Below are 6,000 nucleotides of genomic sequence, written 5' to 3' on the forward strand. Positions count from 1 at the left end.
AGGACTGGGGAGAAGAGAAGGTTGTGGCACAACTTGTCTAGAAGAAGGGATCGGTTGGTAGAACATGTTCTGAGGCATCAAGGGATCACCAATTTAGTATTGGAGGGCAGCGTGGAGGGTAAAAATCGTAGAGGCAGACCAAGAGATGAATACACCAAGCAGATGCAGAAGGATGTAGGTTGCAGTAGGTACTGTGAGATGAAAAAGTTTGCACAGGATAGAGTAGCATGGAGAGCTGCATCAAATCAGTCTCAGGACTGAAGACCACAACAACAACAACAGTCTAATTTTAAATTGAAATCTTATAAAAAAGGTTAACTTTCAATTTATATTGACGTGTCATTATTAGCAGTTAGTCTTTTATTTCTTCAAAGATTTTTCAGGACTTTTTTGTTGTCGCTGCATTCCACCGTGTTCAGTTACTTTTGTGTGTGCCAAATGTGGGTGTACGAAGAGATGTTCTTTGATTACCTTTGTTGTTGTGCTTTTTACGGCATTAACATCTCTATAGTTCGCCGAACTTTTGAACGGATCCTGCTTCTTCAGGGAATAAGCAGTGAGCAGGACCGTATGTGTCAGACTTAGTGAATTATCCTAGGCCCGCAACGAGAGGCTGGCGACCTAATATTATACAGTTATCAGCCGAAATAATTTATCTTTATTTAGGTACCTAAGTAAAGCGGTGGCACGACACGGAAGGGAGGGAGCTTTGGTAAGTACAAAGTCTGAATCTGCTCGCATGGCCCTATAGCAAACTAGGAACACGGGGATCTAGTCTCAGTTCCTGGTACGGAATACAACCTTAACAAAGCATTAATTATCAGCCTCTACGTAGAACATAGGCACACTGCGAGTCTTACTAATTCTGGGAGAGAGGTTTATTGAGAAGGAAAGAGATTCAAGCATGTATAGATACCTTAAAGGCAATAGACAATACGGGTTGAAACACGCTTACAACTATAATGAGGGAAATACGAACGACTTATGTGCGTGTTATATTTAAATCAGAAACAGGCACTGAGGGTAAAAGGAGAAAGTACCACCGGGACTCGTTTAGGAACAGAAGGCTGTTGTCTATGTCCTACTCTTTTCAATTGGTAGTCAGAAAATATGACTAAGCGCTGACCACTAGATAGCAAGAAGGTAGAAACTGGAAGACTCGCAGAAGAGCACATCCAGTTGGCACTCAGTTAAAGGCTGTTTCTTATAATGTTACTTAAAATCCGTCTTGATTGCAATTTTTTTTTATTATTCATATTTGCAAAAACAGACATAATGTCTTATGGGATAACAGCAATCAGTGATTTTATAATGTTACTTAAAATCCGTCTTGATTGCAATTTTTTTTTATTATTCATATTGCAAACAGACATAATGTCTTATGGGAAAACAGCAATCAGTGATTTTATAATGTTACTTAAAATCCGTCTTGATTGCAAATTTTTTTAATTATTCATATGAATAATAAAAAAAATTAAAAAATTTGCAATCAAGACGGATTTTAAGTAACATTATAAAATCACTGATTGCTGTTATCCCATAAGACAGTCTGTTTTTGCAAAGGCTGTTTCATATAATGTTTTTCATGGTAACTCACAAAATAATAAGTGAAAGGAATATTTATTTATATAGGTAAACGCAAGGAACGTTATGCTTTCCGCAGACTTATGAACGTAATTCATTTAGATTTTTTTCGAAGAGTTACTACAACAAGTTATAATTTTTTTAAGTAGAACATTGTTTTATTTTGTCATGTAGTATGAAACATAACTATCTTTCCATTACGGGATCAGTTAGTATGAATCTCGCAACTATATGAGTGATTAGTGCAGAAACAACAGGGATAAACATTCAGGAATGAGAGTGTACACTTCAAATTCGTTGGTAGAGACATTCTCAATCTGTACGTCGTACTGTTCATTAACCTCATCTCAGGCTCTGAGCACTATGCGACTTAACTTCTGAGGTCATTAGTCGCCTAGAACGTAGAACGAATTAAACCTAACTAACCTAAGAACATCACACAGATCCATGCCCGAGGCAAGATTCGAACCTGCGACCGTAGCGGTCGCTCAGTTCCAGACTGTAGCGCCTAGAACCGCACGGCCACACCGGCCGGCTAACCTCATCTCTCCTAATGCATCTATGCACATAGTGGCTCTAATTAATGAAACGAGCCTATGCTCTTTTTATCATTATTTTATTTGTTTTTTTTGTGTGTGTGTGTGTGTGTGTGTGTGTGTGTGTGTGTGTGGTCATCAGTTCTACTGACTGGTTTGATGCGGCCCGCCATGAATTCCTTTCCTGTGCTAACCTCTTCATCTCAGAGTAGAACTTGCAACCTATGTCCTCAGTTATTTGCTTGACGTATTCCAATCTCTGTCTTCCTCTACAGTTTTTGCCCTCTACAGCTCCCTCTAGTACCATGGAAGTCATTCCCTCATGTCTTAGCAGATGTCCTATCATCCTGTCCCTTCTCCTTATCAGTGTTTTCCACATATTCCTTTCCTCTCCGATTCTGCGTAGAACCTCCTCATTCCCTACCTTATCAGTCCACCTAATTTTCAACATTCGTCTATAGCACCACATCTCAAATGCTTCGATTCTCTTCTGTTACGGTTTTCCCACAGTCCATGTTTCACTACCATACAATGCTGTACTCCAGACGTACATCCTCAGAAATTTCTTCCTCAAATTAAGGCCGGTATTTGATATTAGTAGACTTCTCTCGGCCAGAAATGCCTTTTTTGCCATAGCGAGTCTGCTTTTGATGTCCTCCTTGCTCCGTCCGTCATTGGTTATTTTACTGCCTAGGTAGCAGAATTCCTTAACTTCATTGACTTCGTGACCATCAATCCTGATGTTAAGTTTCTCGCTGTTCTCATTTCTACTACTTCTCATTACCTTCGTCTTTCTCCGCTTTACTCTCAAACCATACTGTGTACTCATTAGAATGTTCATTCCGTTCAGCAGATCATTTAATTCTTCTTCACTTTCACTCAGGATAGCAATGTCATCAGCGAATCGTATCATTGATATCCTTTCACCTTGTATTTTAATTCCACTCCTGAACCTTTCTTTTATTTCCATCATTGCTTCCTCGATGTACAGATTGAAGAGTAGGGGCGAGAGGCTACAGCCTTGTCTTACCCCCTTCTTAATACGAGCACTTCGTTCTTGATCGTCCACTCTTATTATTCCCTCTTGGTTGTTGTACATATTATATATGACCCGTCTCTCCCTATAGCTTACCCCTACTTTTTTCAGAATCTCGAACAGCTTGCACCACTTTATATTGTCGAACGCTTTTTCCAGGTCGACAAATCCTATGAAAGTGTCCTGATTTTTCTTTAGTCTTGCTTCCATTATTAGCCGTAACGTCAGAATTGCCGCTCTCGTCCCTTTACATTTCCTAAAGCCAAACTGATGTCACCTAGCGCATTCTCAATTTTCTTTTCCATTCTTCTGTATATTATTCTTGTAAGCAGCTTCGATGCATGAGCTGTTAAGCTGATTGTGCGATAATTCTCGCACTTGTCAGCTCTTGCCGTCTTCAGAATTGTGTGGATGATGCTTTTCCAAAAGTCAGATGGTATATCGCCAGACTCATATATTCTACACACCAACGTGAATAGTCGTTTTGTTGCCACTTCCCCCAATGATTTTAGAAATTCTGATGGAATGTTATCTACCCCTTCTGCCTTATTTGGCCGTAAGTCCTCCAAAGCTCTTTTAAATTCCGATTCTAATACTGGATCCCCTATCTCTTCTAAATCGTCTCCTGTTTCTTCTTCTATCACATCAGACAAATCTTCACCCTCATAGAGGCTTTCAATGTATTCTTTCCACCAATCTGCTCTCTCCTCTGCATTTAACAGTGGAATTCCCGTTGCACTCTTAATGTTACCACCGTTGCTTTTAATGTCACCAAAGGTTGTTTTGACTTTCCTGTATGCTGAGCCTGTTCTTCCGACAATCATATCTTTTTCGGTGTCTTCACATTTTTCCTGCAGCCATTTCGTCTTAGCTTCCCTGCATTTCCTATTTATTTCATTCCTCAACGACTTGTATTTCTGTATTCCTGATTTTCCCGGAACATGTTTGTTTGTACTTCCTCCTTTCATCAATCAACTGAAGTGTTTCTTCTGTTGCCCATGGTTTCTTCGCAGCTACCTTCTTTGTACCTATGTTTTCCTTCCCAACTTCTGTGATGGCCCTCTTTAGAGATGTCCATTCCTCTTCAACTGCACTGCCTACTGCGCTATTCCTTATTGCTGTATCTACAGCGTTAGAGAACTTCAAACGTATGTCGTCATTCCTTAGTACGTCGGTATCCCACTTCTTTGCGTATTGATTCTTCCTGACTAATGTCTTGAACTTTAGCCTACTCTTCATCACCACTATATTGTGAACTAAGTCTATATCTGCTTCTGGGGACGCCTTACAATCCAGTATCTGATTTCGGAATCTCTGTCTGATCATGATGTAATCTAATTTAAATCTTCCCGTATCTCCCTGCCTTTTCCAAGTATACCTCCTCCTCTTGTGATTCTTGAACAGAGTATTCGCTATTACTAGCTGAAACTTGTAACAGAACTCAATTAATCTTTCTCCTCTTTCATTCCTTGTCCCAAGCGCATATTCTCCTGTAACCTTTTCTTCTACTCCTTCCCCTACAACTGCATTCCAGTCGCCCATGACTATTAGATTTTCGTCCCCCTTTACATACTGCATTACCCTTTCAATATCCTCATACACTTTCTCTATCTGTTCATCTTCAGCTCGCGACGTCGGCATGTATACCTGAACTATCGTTGTCGGTGTTGGTCTGCTGTCGATTCTGATTAGAACAACCCGGTCACTGAACTGTTCACAGTAACATACCCTCTGCCCTACCTTCCTATTCATAACGAACCCTACCCCTGTTATACCATTTTCTGCTGCTGTTGATATTATCTGACCAGAAATCCTTGTCTTCCTTCCACTTCACTTCACTGACCCCTACTATATCTAGATTGAGCCTTTGCATTTCCCTTTTCAGATTTTCTAGTTTCCCTACCACGAACAAGCTTCTGACATTCCACGCCCCGACTCGTAGAACGTTATCCTTTCGTAGATTATTCAATCTTTTTCTCATGGTAACCTCCTCCTTGGCAGTCCCCTCCCGGAGATCCGAATGGGGGACTATTCCGGAATCTTTTGCCAATGGAGAGATCATCATGACACTTCTTCAATTACAGGCCACATGTCCTGTGGATACACGTTACGTGTCTTTAATGCAGTGGTTTCCATTGCCTTCTGCATCCTCATGTCGTTGATCATTGTTGATTCTTCCGCCTTTAGGGGCAATTTCACACCCCTAGGACAAGAGAGTGCCCTGAACCTCTATCCGCTCCTCCGCCCTCTATGACAAGGCCGTTGGCAGAATGAGGCTGACTTCTTATGCCGGAAGTCTTCGGCCGCCAATGCTGATTATTTATCAAATTTTAGGCAGTGGCGGGGATCGAACCCGGGACCGAAGACGTCTCGATTATGAATCAAAGACGCTACCCCTTTTTTTTTTAATCTCATTTTGTTCGCTTTTGATCGTTGCATCTGCTCAGGGCGGACGTCGTAAAACATCCATTGAAGTTCGTTGTTAATCGAGTAATTCAGTTTTTTTATTACAGAAAGCACGTAACCCTCTGACCGAACACGCTGAGCTACCGTGCCGGCTCCCCTAGACCACGTAGCTGATTGTATTGTTTCTGCATAGATAATGACGTATTTTAATGTAGTATGACTTGACATATTTTTACTGAGCCTGCTGGTATTATGCTATGCACATAACATAAATTTTCACAATTCTACATTCCATTTCTTAATAATTGTACAAATCTTGAGTTGAGTGTCACTAGACACCTTGGGTCCAGGTAATGTGGGATACATGCTCTTTATTCAACCTTGACTTAGATTATATTTCATGTTTTCTCGAATGATGTATCTTAATGGATTACCTAA

Source organism: Schistocerca americana, chromosome 8 (genome assembly GCF_021461395.2).
Source record: "Schistocerca americana isolate TAMUIC-IGC-003095 chromosome 8, iqSchAmer2.1, whole genome shotgun sequence".
Classification (NCBI taxonomy): domain Eukaryota; kingdom Metazoa; phylum Arthropoda; class Insecta; order Orthoptera; family Acrididae; genus Schistocerca; species Schistocerca americana.